Here is a 13,551-nt window from a genome sequence, read left to right on the forward strand (position 1 = left end):
TAACAAGGTTGGGTCACTTGTCATCTTGGAAACAGCAGGGCTGTATATGGCATGTTGGCTAAATGCATCATCCCGAAGGAGAAAGCCCTTCCCCCTGATAGCCAGTTCTTTTCAGAGACACTTGGGAAAGCAGGAAGCAAAACAGTTGTGGGCACTGGCTGATCTTTTCTATGACCGGGCTGGAACGTCTGGTCCAGCTCAGGGAAGGACATTTCTCAAGGCCATGGATGATGTCCTTCAAGAAAGCCACTGTTTCCAAGAATAAGGAACATGTGACCACAAACATCAAAGTTTGCCACTACCATTCAAGGAGGTGGTATTATACCTTGGTTGAAATTTGGTGTGCGCGGGATTCTGTATAGCAGGGCTGCACAACTTCAGCACTTCTGCAGCTGTTGTACTGCAGCTCCCATCATCAATGACCGTTGGCTACTGTGATTGGGGATGATGGGAGTTGTAGTTCAAAACCAGCTGGAAAGACAAAGTTGTGCATCCCTACTGTGTAGTATTACATAAGGTATGAAGCTGGCTTTGGCTCATGTGGCACTCTTGCCTCTCTTCCCCTGCCCCACATATGAAGAGTCTTTCATGCCAAAACCTTTCTTGTTTTAACCCATGCTCTAAAGTGAAATTAAGAACATAAAAACAGCCCACAGGCCCATCTAGCCCAGCATCCTGTTTCACGCAGTGGCCCACCAGATGCCTCTGGGGAGCCCACAGGCAAGAGGTATGTGCATGCCCTCTCTCTCCTGCTGTTGCTCTCCTGCAACTACTAGTACTGAGAATTATGCTAAACTGTTCTTGCTTTACTGATTGTAAATGAGAAAATGTCCATTCATGTGCCCTTGTTAAAGCACTTACTACAAACTTTTTGTATATCCAGTTAATCAGATTTATTGACATAATCTAATAGGAAGAGCTCTGGGTCATTTTTAATTGGTTGATGAACCATTTCATCAGTCACCACAGTGATGCTGTTCCAGAATTGCAGGGCTCTCCTCAAAGGCCAATGGCTTCCTATTCTTTGCTGTTTGGCTTATTTTAGAGCAATATGTTATATATTAACCTAATTATTCTGGTGAAATCTGAAACATTCCCCACACCCATTTTGTTGCCTAGAGGCATATTCCATGACATTTGGAAGCCTATATAGTGTGGAAAAAAATCCTCAGAATTGGGCATTTGGCAGCACTATTGCAGAAGAGTGTTTGATTCGTTGGGGACGACTTTGTGGGGAGTAGGAGTGGAGTCTATGGGGAGTGTCTTTGACAAGGGCAGGATAAATGGTACACTTGATCAGAATAAGAGATCATTTTTCTCATTGTTATCAGTCACTTTCTATATCATCTGACACATTACAACCTTGTATGGCTTTGAATTTTTGAACTGCACAAATTTTTTAGAACTGCACTTTTTTCTTTTGAAACTGCACGTTTCATGCCTGGTTGCACATTAATTAAAACAAGTTTTTCTAGAAAGAACTAATTTGCCTACTTTCCTTCCACTATCACTACAACTGGACACGTGTAGCAGATTTGGTTCAAATTGGTTAGGCAGTTCACAAGATAGCCTAATAGGCTATCTTGTTTTGTGAACAAACTTTTATGTGTCCGCCGTCTTGAATGGGGTGGATGACATCACAAACTATGCCATTGAGGTGTGCCTGTGTGTTCCTACAACTGTATCCAGTTTGGGTCATATTGGTCCCGGCATTGCAAAGTTGATGGGGGAGGGCACACACACACAGTCGAACACACACATGGAATGTCAGGTGATTCCATAAGCCTACTAGAAAGTAGGCTAAAAAACAAACAGCCCTGCCTTGAAATGTTTTAACATGCAAATTTCCCCAACATTAAATCCATACAGCTTTCAAAAAAGACAGAGTGAAAAACTGGGCTATAAACAGCACCCTTAGAAGCAAGTGGCGCACACGCTCCATCAAGAAACATCCTAGGTTTATTTATTTATTTATTTATTTTACATATTTTTATACTGCCCAAAACTTACGTCTCTGGGTGGTTTACAAGAAGATAAAAACATTAAAACATTAGTTAAAAACAAAAACAGGAAATTTAAAACACAACAACTTGAAATTTTTAAAACAATATTCTAAAACAACATTAGAAACAATTCAAACAGTATCAGTTAAAAGCCTGGGTGAACAGATGTGTCTTTAAAGACTTTTAAAAAATTGTCAGAGATGGAGAGGCTCTTATTTCACTAGGGAGTGCATTCCAAAGCCTCGGGACAGCAACGGAGAAGGCCCGTCCCTAAGTAGCCACCAGAGAGCCGGTGGCAAATGCAGATGGACCCACAACAAATATGTTTATGCATATTTGTCAGTCTATTCTTCCCCAGGTTTGGACTTTAGGGTCACAGAAATATAGTTGCACAGGATGGAGGCTGATTATTCTAAGGCATAAAAGATTCTTCCTTATATTTGAGGAGGGAAACTTGTTTTCACTCCCAACTGGAGTTTTATCTCTATGCATTAATTATACTAAGCTGTCCTGTAAGGATCAAGTTCCTGGGTGAAAAGTTGTTACTGAGACTATTTAAAGTACACCACCTAGCTAAATTTAACTGGCTCTGGATAATGGCATGCAGGAATAGGATAGGTCCAGGATATAAACAAAACCGTTAATTCAAATCCCATAGTTATCCAGGATGAGTCAGTGAGACCACTAGCTTTAGACTCTTATCACTTTGAAAGTCAACAGTTTTGAAACCTGTTACGACCTTCTGCTTTTAAAGAATAAGAAGATTATGTGCTTTGGGGATGGCAGCAGTTACTTAGCATTGTGCAGGTATTTCAGGCCATTCCTGCCTGCTCTAGGTATGCAAGAGAATGAGGTGGCAGAATCCTGAGGCCCTAAAGTGGCGAACTTCAGACAACACTGGAGGAAGCGCCATCTGTAACATTGCTACATTTAAAAAAAAAACTTCCTGCAGATAATTGATTGTGGTGCATATGGGGGCAGGGCCACCTTGGTCATTGCCCCCAAGTTTTAGAACTTTTCTCCCAATGGACACCCACTGCTCAGGCTCCCTTACTCCCTTCAAGAGGCCTGTAAATACCTGGCTCTTTACTCAGGCTTTTCTATTTTAAGGGATGCTGTTTTCCTTTTCCTTTTTTTCTTTTTTGCTATCTGTGCTGCTTCTGTGTGCGATATTCTTACTGTTGTATTAATTGTTTTTTTTTATTTTTATAGATTTCACACACACACACACACACACATTTACAGGGGCGTAGCTAGGGTAGGGCAGGCAGGGCACGTGCCCTGGGCGCCACTTGAAGGGGGTGCAAATTCTTTAAAAAAAATTTTTTTTAATGGCCACCAAAAACAAAATGGCCACTGCACATGTTCAAATGGCCTCTGTGAGGCCCTTGGCCATGCCAGGCCTTGCAGAGGCCATTTGAGCATGCGGGGTAGCCATTTTGTTTTCAGCGGCCATTTAAAAACAAACAAACAATTATTTTTAAAAATGGCCACTGCACATACTCAAATGGTCTCTGCGAGGCCCTAGAGGCCAGCAGTGGGAGGGGTAACCTTTGCAGATGCCCCCACCTCCCACAGCCTATAGGAAGCACCCCGAAGGGGCTACAAGTAAAAAATAATTTAATATAATATAAGTCACTGTACACATATTCAGTTTGGCACTATGTACAGAGAATTAGGGCTTGTGAATACTGAGCTGAAGCTTATGAGCTAGGATTGTATTAATTTGCTCTTACTTTGCTTCTTGTGATAAGTGAGTTAAATGTGATGTCTTAATAATATGGCTATTAATGGTGAGTTTGTCTTTGAATCAGTGTGAAATCCTTAGTATTAAGGCCCACTGGGAGTTTCTTGCTCTCTTTCTCTCATTTTAACTGTCTTTCTGAAAGACTAGAATATATTCCAAGCAGTGACACAGTTTACTCTGCATATCCTTTAATTATTTTCAGAGTATCTGGGAAAAGTCAAATTCTCCATTTATTTTTAAAACTTATGTAATAGTGATGCTACAATGCATAGTAGAGAATTAGACAGGCACTTCTGTTTAGTTTTCCAAGTACACCTCCACATAGTATTTGGGTATTTCATGAGCCCCAGCATATTGAAATGTGTAGTTTTCCAGCATTTTTTGGTCTGACTACGTCCACTGCTAAATAGTTTTTGAAATTTTAAAAGATTAACGAGCTTGATTTATATTTTTCAGCTGATATTATAGTAAAGTTATCTGAAAGATGGGTGTCAGATGTTTGGACAGGGGGCGCAATTTCAGTGCTTGCTCTAGGTGCCATTTTCCCTAGATACGCCTCTCTCTCTCTCTCTCTCTCTCTCTCTCTCTCTCTCTCTCTCTCTCTCTCTCTCTCTCTCTCTCTATATATATATATATATATATAAACTGCCCTGAGTTTAAACAAAAAAGGTGGTATATGAATTCATTAATCAGTTACTATATTGGGGAAAAATGTTCTAGGGAAACCTGTTCCCTGCTATGCTAGTTAATTTTATTTATTATGTGTGAGGAAATACTTATTAAAAAGTGATTTCCCCTGCCTACCACCTGAACTGCTATAGTCCACCCTACCACCTCTTTCTCCAGTCAAATTGTTTTACCAGATTAGCCTGTTTTAACACTGAAGTGTGTTTAATGCTTTTTAGCTACTGTGGGTTTAATAATTTGCTGGTATTTGTGCTGCCTTGCACTAGTTCTATGTAACTCTTACTGTAAGCCAACCTGTGAGGCATTGTCCCTAAAAGTGGGTATTAAATATTTTTGTTTAAGAAGTTTGTCATGTACCAAATGCTAGGTCCAGGATCCAAGTTGCTTCAGTTAAAGCGACGTATCCCTGTAACTGGTAAAAGTATGTTTTATCCTCTTGTTCTGCCACTGAAAAGGTACATGGAAGAAACCCACCAACATAACGCTTCCTTTCTTCGGGCTCAATCTGTGGCACAGCCTCAGACATCGTGAAACTTCCATGTCCCCTTTTACTATGTATTCCAATAATGTTGGCAACCTGATGACGCAGTTATACAGTGCACTGTGGGTCACAAGCCGCCATTGAGTGAGTTGCTCGGAAAACACACACCGAACCAGCACAATATTTTATTCATTTGTTGAAAATATTCATACCCAGCTTTTCAGTGCTAGAAGGTGGCCTCCACCACTTCCAAGGTGGCTTCCAAAATAAACAATATGAGCATTGTAAACATGATGATTTATTGCATTTGAGATGTTTCCTCCCAATGGTTGGTTGAAGCTGCTTGGAAGAACACTTGCTCGCATCTATTGAAGAGCGTCTCACAACAGCTCCTGTACCACTTGTTCCCTGAACAGTGTGGTGAGGTCACCCAGTTAGCAAACATCCCTCCTGTTCCCCTCCACCCTTTCTATTCGTTTTACCTCTATTGTGTAATTTATATGCATGTGCGTACACATATGCGCACACACAAAAATGTACGCATAGACGAAAGATTTATGAGGGGGCTTGAATTAGTAGATTGTACTGAGTGAAGGAAATACAGCCGTCTGAGAGCAAATGATAAACCGGCAGGGTCCCAGATCAGAAAATAGTCCGGCGGAGTAGCAGGAAACTCAGCAAGGAGAGGGCTTTCTGTGTAAACAATAACTGGCACTTGCATTCAAAATATGGTGTTTGGAGCATACTACAGTGAAGCCAAGTGGTCCAGATCATCCATTCTCAGAAATCATAGTGGCTGAAGTGAGGATGTGCACAGACCAAGGTTCGAGCACTGGTTTGGCACCGAACCAGTTCAGACGAGGTCCGAACCAGTTCGGCACCATGGGCAGGGGAGCTTTAAGAAAGAGGGGAGGACTTACCTGCTCTCCACTGCCCCGTGCAGCTTTGTGCTGGGGTGCTGCTTGTCCCAAGTACCTGCACGTGGCATACGCACATGCACGCATGCCATGTGCGTGGTCAGCATGGTGTTGCTGACCATGCAAATGGCCCTCGCGTGTGTGCAGATGCCATGTGTGTGCTGGTGCTGCACGGGGGTACTTCGGACGAGTGCTGCCTTAGCAGGAAGCTGCATGGAATGGTGGAGAGCAGGTAAGTCCTCTCCTCTTTCTTAAAGCTCCCATTCCCCACCGCGCTGAACCAATGCTCAAACCTCAGTTTGTGCACAGCCTTCGGCTGATGGCTGGATAGTGCTGCTATTGCTGATCTGGGGAACCAAAACTCTCTCTACTTAATTATCTATTGTATTTCTAGGTGGTGTACATAAGTTAAAATACAACACAAAAACAAGATAAAACGGTTAAAACAATTAGGATATAAAACCAATTAAAAGTCTGAGGAAACAAAGAGATGGATTTTGCTTTGCACCTGTGCTTTACATTTCAGCACCTGATGGTTTGGCCTAATTGGAGTGTGGTCAAGATGCCAGGCTTTTAGATCACTCCCCTGTTAGAATTATGATGATAGTACGACACTTTCCTAGCCAGAAATTAAAGGGTGAATGTTACCCTTAACTCTTGAAGGAAGTGTGGGGAAAATTGACATGCTAATTTTGATTCCTGCAAGTGGTTCACTGACCTCTCTCCTTCCTAAGTGCATGTAACTCACCTTTATCATCTAGCATGATTAGGCTGTACTAAGTCCCCCCCACCCTTAGTTTATGTAAGCCTAAAGTAAAGAATAGTTGCAATGATTACTTCTGATTTGGTCTGGATTCTTTAGAACCAACTCTGCTAATATCTGCCACAAACAAACTGGGGGTAGGGGTTGACTGTGCAGACAAGCTCTGGGGAGGTAGAGTTGCCATGCCCCGCCCTACCCGGTCCTAGTCCGCCCTACCCGGGCGGAATTGCCTCCATGCCATGCCTCCGCCCTACCCGGAATTCCGGGTTTCACCCGGATTGCTTGGCCCACCCAGATTCACCCAGATTTCAGCTTTCTTTCTTTCTTTTTTAAGTTAAGCTCTAGCCCTTGTAGAAGCGGAATTATGGAGCAAAATATGCAGTCTTGGATTAAGAGAGGGAGCACAGGAGGCTTGCTGGGAGGGTTTCACTTTCACAAGTACAGTAATCGCCTGAGGAATTTTATTGAGGAGTTCAGAGGATAGTTTGCTTTTGATATAAATCACTGCCTGCCTACCAGGCTGTGTATTGTAATTTTTTAAAGGATTTTCTTGGCTTTATGTTCAATGCATGCCTACTTAGAAGTAAGCACCATTGGTTTCAGTCAGATCTTCTCTCAAATACAGTAAGTGTGTACAGAATTGCAGGCTTAATTAAAAAGCTGTGCATTTTTAAAGCCAGCATGGTGTAGTGGTTAGAGTGCTGGACTAGGACCGGGGAGACCCGAGTTCAAATCCCCATTCAGCCATGATACTTGCTGGGTGACTCAGGGCCAGTCACTTATCTCTCAGCTTAGCCTGCTTCACAGGGTTGTTGTGAGGAGAAACTTAAGTATGCACTACACTGCTCTGGGCTCCTTGGAGAAAGAGCGGGATATGAAATGTAAAAAATAAAATAAATAAATAAAAATACATTTTGTTGCTGCTGTTAATATGTCGAGGATAATGGTCAGGCAAAGATATCTCCCCCAACTATTGTTGCTAGATATCCAGAGCAAATACAAGTCAATTGGAAAGTACAGCATTTTCAAACCAATTTACATAATATCCAAATTAGGCACCTAGATTTGGAAAGTCAGAATATGGCAACCCTATGGGGAGGGCAGGCATGTGTTCCTACATACCAGGGGTACCCTCAGGTTTGCAGAAAGACTCCAGGTTTTTAAAAAGAAAAAAGTCCATCTTCCTGAAAAGCAGTGGACAGGACAGCAAGGGCTATGTGTCTCCACTGCCCTTTGCTGCCATGCAGCACCCAGAAACCCTGCAGAAAATGAAAACATGCACAGCTCTGAAACTGGTGTCCTCCCCTTTTAATCATTGGGTGAACCAGCCTAGATATGATTTGCAAAGGGCTGGAACCATTTGCACAACTCTGCTGTTGGGTGGAAATAAATTATTATTATTATTATTATTAATTCATTTATTTACACAGTCAGACAGGTGTTATTGACTGGTTTGTTTTATCCAGATATCGAGTCCTTCCCAAGGACCTGGGATGGCTGAATTTTATTGTCAATGTTGTTGCTGTTATTATTATTATAGATATCATCGCAGAATATAGGCTGTTCCCAGTAAAGTTGCTTTTTGTAATTGGCTGGTGGTGATTTCTGTGGCCCTTATGGTGTTGAGGCGCTCTTCAAGTTGCTTTGGAATTGCACCTAGGGTGCCAATTACCACTGGGATTATTTTGGTCTTCTTCTGCCACAGGTTTTCAATTTCAATTTGTAGATCTTTGTATTTTGTTATTATTTCTATTTCTTTTTCTTCTATTCTGCCATCACCTTGTATTGCTATGTCGATTATTTTCACTTGTTTTTCTTTCTTCTCGACTACAGTTATACCTGGTGTATTGTGTGGCAGATGTTTGTCTGTTTGTAGTCGGAAGTCCCATAATATTTTTACATCTTCATTTTCTACCACTTTTTCCATTTTATGGCCCCACTAATTTTTGGCTACAGGTAGCTTGTATTTTTTGCAGATGTTCCAGTGTATCATCCCTGCTACCTTGTCATGCCTTTGTTTGTAGTCAGTCTGTGTGATCTTTTTACAACAGCTGATTAGGTGGTCCACTGTTTCATCTGCTTCTTTACAAAGGCGGCACTTGCTGTTTGTGGTTGACTTTTCGACTTTTGCTCTTATTGCATTTGTTCTTAGTGCCTGCTCTTGTGCAGCCAGTATTAAACCCTCTGTTTCTTTGTTCAAATTGCCATTCTTAAGCCATTGCCAGGTCTTGGTGATGTTTGATTTTCCACTTATATTGTGCAAATATTGACCATGCAGGGGCTTATTTTTCCATTTTCTGCTCGGTTCCTGACTTGTTCTTTCTTGTAGGCCTGCTTTGTTTCATTGGTGTTCCCCAAGTGCCAATGTTTTTCCACCTGCAGGCACTGAGTGCTTACACCAGCCCTACCCAGGGCCCTTTGTGAGAGGAGGGACTTGGGGGGCTATTTAAGGGAAGGGCTGTGGCAGGAGCATCTGTGGAGGAGATGAGCTGTGGCTTTTCACTATCAAGCCTCCTTTGTCGGACAGCTGAGAGCTTTGGAGCTACTCCTCCCCACCCTTCATTTGCTGGATGGACCAACTAAGCCCAGCACAGACCTGCTGCCTAATTGGGATCCTCCCTTCCCTAAGTGTCAATGCTTTTCCACCTGCAGGCACTGAGTGCTTACACCAGCCCTACCCAGGGTCCTTTGTGAGAGGAAGGACTCGGGGGGCTATTTAAGGGAAGGGCTGCAGCAGGCAGCGCAGCTGGCGGCACAACCAGCCTGCAGGAGGCCGCCAAAGCCAGCCGCCAAAGGGGGCCGGCCTTTGGTGCCGGCCTTCAGTGTAGGGCTGAGGGTTGGGCTGCACTCTATTCAGTTTAACTGTTTGAGGAGTTGCAGCAGTAAGTGTGCCAGCTTTGTCACTGAGATTGGGTAATATGTTTGGGTTTGCCTGGAGATGTGGAGACAGGGGGCGCCTTCATTGAATGTGGGGCAGCTATTCCGGTGGTGGTGGGGAATAGAAGAGGTAACGTTGGCAGGTCAGCAGGCCATTCCAGGGGAAGGGTAGTCAAAAATTTAATAGCTGTCTTTCCTTCTCGCTGTCCTGCCAGCTCTTTGACCTCGGGGAGCATTGCCAACAATCCACATAGCCTCACCTTGCTCCTCTGCAATGCCAGGTCAGTCCAAAATAAGCCAGAGCTCATCCGAGATTTGATTATGGATGCAGGGGCTGACCTGGTTTGTATTACCGAGACTTGGTTGGGGGAAGCTAGTGGTCCAGTTTGGTCCCAGATTCTTCTTCCAGGATATTCTGTAGAGGAGCAGGTGAGGGGACGTGGGCGGGGAGGTGGAGTGGCTGTGGTCTATAAGGATGACATTCCCCTTACCAGGGTCCCTGTTATTATTTATTATGTTATTCGACCATATTGAATGTGTGTACTTAGGTTTGGGGACCAGGGATAGATTGGGACTTTTGTTGGTGTACCGATCGCCCCACTGCCCAACTGAGTCCCTTACTGACCTCACGGACTTGGTCGCAGGACTTGCGTTGGAGTCTCACAGACTTTTGGTGCTGGGGGACTTCAATGTTTGTTTTGGGACCAATTTGTCCGTGGCAGCTCAGGAGTTCATAGCAGCCATGACAACTATGGGCCTATCCCAAGTGGTCTCTGGACCGACGCACACTGCAGGTCACATGCTTGATTTGGTCTTTTACTCTGATCAGGGTGGTGTTCCATGGGTGGAGACTCTTGTGATTTCCCCATTGTCATGGACGGACCTCCATCTGGTTAAGGTTGGGATTATAACCACTTCCCACCTCCTCAGGGGCGAGGGGCCTATTAGAATGGTCCGCCCGAAGAGGTTATTGGATCCAGCAGGCTTCCAAGAAGACTTGGAAGGATTTAATGTTGGCTTTGCTGGTGATCCTGTTGATGCACTGGTTGAGAATTGGAACACTTGCTCACCAGGGCAGTAGACACGATTGCTCCTAAGCGTCCCCTCCGACCCGCTTCAAAATTGGCCCCTTGGTATACGGAAGATCTATGAGGGCTGAAGCAGCAAGGTAGGCGATTGGAGTGCAAGTGAAGAAAGACTCAACTCAAATCCGACAGTTTACGACATAGAGCACACTTAAAGATCTCTGCTCAGGCAATACGTGCGGCAAAGAAGCAATTCTTTTCTGCCTGTATTGCTTCTGCGAGTTCATATCCGGCAGAGTTGTTCAGGGTTGTGAGGGGGCTAGTATCTGTCCCCCACCTCCCTTGAACAAGAATTTGGAAGCATCAATCACCTGTTGTGATGTGTTTAATGAATTTTTCGCAGACAAAATCTCTCAGATTCGGCCTGACCTAGATTGAGACTCCACAATTAATTTGATGTCTAACTGGAAGTGTCCAATAATTCCTCTTATACGATTTGACTAGATCAATTTCCGTTTGTGACTCTTGCGGATGTGGACAAGCTGCTTGGATCGCTGAGGCCTACCACCTGTTCTCCTGACCCTTGTCCAACATGGCTTATTCTATCTAGCAGGGAGACTGTTGTAGACGGCCTGGTGGAAATCATAAATGCTTCTCTGAGGGAGGGCAGGATGCCTCCTTGTCTTAAGGAGGCAATTATTAGACCTCTTCTAAAGAAGCCTGCACTAGATCCCTCAGAGTTGAGCAATTATAGGCCTGTCTCCAACCTCCTGTGGCTGGGCAAGGTAATTGAGAGGGTGGTGGCCTCTCAGCTCCAGACGGTCTTGGAGGAAACTAATTATCTAGACCCATTTCAAACTGGTTTTCAGGCGGGCTACGGGTTGGAGACTGCCTTGGTCGGCCTGTGGATTATATCCAATTGGCAATTGACAGAGGAAGTGTGACTCTGTTGGTCCTTTTGGACCTCTCGGCGGCTTTCGATACTATTGACCATAGTATCCTTCTTTAGCGTCTTAGGGGGTTGGGGGTGGGAGGCATTGTTTTACAGTGGTTCCGCTCCTACCTCTCGGATAGGGATGTGCACGGAACCACGGAGGCGTGGTCTGGCACTAGGGGGAGTGTGTCTTTAAGGGAGGGCGGTAGTACTTACCCCCCCCCCAGCCGCTCTTCCCCCTCCGGCACTGGATTTTCCAAAAACGTTCTTGGGGCGGCAGAGTTCCTCCCTGCCACCCCTGCCCCCGTCGTTGTCTGCAAAGGGTTAAAGTAGAAAAAGGTGGCGGCGTGCATGCGCCCTTCACAGTGTGTGCACTCTTCTTTGTTGCTGGTGTGCACGCCAGTGGCGGAGACAAGCGCGCGCCGCGAAAGGCGCATGCGCATCGCCAGCTTTTTCTACTTTAACCCTTTGCAGACAACGACGGGGGCAGGGGCGGCAGAGTTCAAGAGTCCAAGAACGTTTTTGGAAAGTCCAGCACCGGAGGGGGAAGAGTGGCGGGGGGGAAGTACTACCGCCCCCCCTTAAAGACACACTCCCCCCACCACTGGACCGCTGGAATTCCGGACTGGTCCGGAGGCCTTTTCTCTGGCCCCGGACCAGTCCATGCACACTACTACTCTTGGACAGGTTCCAGATGGTGTCGATCGGAGATTGTTGCTCTTCAAAATCTGAGCTTAAGTATGGTGTCCCTCAAGGCTCCATTCTCTCTCCAATGCTTTTTAACATCTACATGAAACCGCTGGGAGAGATCATCAGCGGATTTGGAGCCAATGACACCCAGATCTACTTCTCCATGTCAACTTCTTCAGGTGATGGCATATTCTCTCTAAATGCCTGCCCGGAAGCATTAATGGGCTTGTGAGGGAGAATAAACTGAAGCTGAATCCAGATAAGACAGAAGTACTTCTTGTGCGAGGTCAGAACTCCAGAGACAATTTTGATCTACCTGTTCTGCATGGGGTCACACTTCCCCAAAAGGAACAGGTTCACAGTCTGGGAGTACTCCTGGATCCATACCTCTCCTTGGTTTCTCAGGCTGAGGTGGTGGCCAGGGGTGCTTTCTATCAGCTCCGGCTGATACGCCAGCTGCGTCCGTTTCTTGAGATAAATGATCTAAGAACAATGGTACATATGTTGGTAACCTCCAGACTTGACTTCTGTAATGTGCTCTACGTGGGGCTGCCTTTGTACGTAGTCCGGAAACTTCAGTTGGTTCAGAATGCGGCAGCCAGGTTAGTCTCTGGGTCATCTCGGAGAGACCACATTACTCCTTTTCTGATGGAGTTACACTGGCTGCCAATAGGTTTCCGAGCAAAATACAAAGTGCTAGTTATAACTTATAAAGCCCTAAACGGCTTCGGTCCTGGATATTTAAGAGAGTGTCTTCTTCACTACGAACCCCACCGCTCATTGAGGTCATCTGAGGAGGTCCGTCTCCAGTTACCACCAACTCGTTTGGTGGTCACACAGAGACGGGCCTTCTCGGCTGCTGCCCCGAGATTGTGGAATGCGCTCCCTGCTGAGTTACGATCCTCCCCATCTCTGGCTATTTTTAAAAAACATCTGAAGACGCTTTTTTTTAACCCAAGCCTTCTCAGGTTTTTAATTTAAAAATACTGTTTGTTAATTTTATGGTTTTTAAATTATTGTATTGTTTTAACTTTTATATGTGTTATATGTTCAACTGTTTTAACTTTTTATGTGTTCTAATTGTTGTTAGCTGCCTAGAGATGTACGTTTGGGCGGGGTATAAATTTAACAAACAAACAAACAAATAATAGTTTCTCGTTATTGACCATTTTAAGTGCATCTTCTTCACTGTCCTTTATATATTCTTCAAGCCTCTTTTCTCCTCCTCTGCTGTTTGATGGACTTGCAGTATCCCTCTTCCACCTGAGCTGCGAGGGAGGTATAGCCTATATACATCACTGTGGGGTTGCAGAGCATTAATAATAATAATAATAATAATAATAATAATAATAATAATAATTAATAATAATAAATTAATTCAATTTCTATACTGCCCTTGCAAAAATGGCTCAGGGCGGTTTACACAG

The sequence above is a fragment of the Hemicordylus capensis genome, chromosome 3, assembly GCF_027244095.1.
Source record: "Hemicordylus capensis ecotype Gifberg chromosome 3, rHemCap1.1.pri, whole genome shotgun sequence".
In the NCBI taxonomy this organism is placed as follows: domain Eukaryota; kingdom Metazoa; phylum Chordata; class Lepidosauria; order Squamata; family Cordylidae; genus Hemicordylus; species Hemicordylus capensis.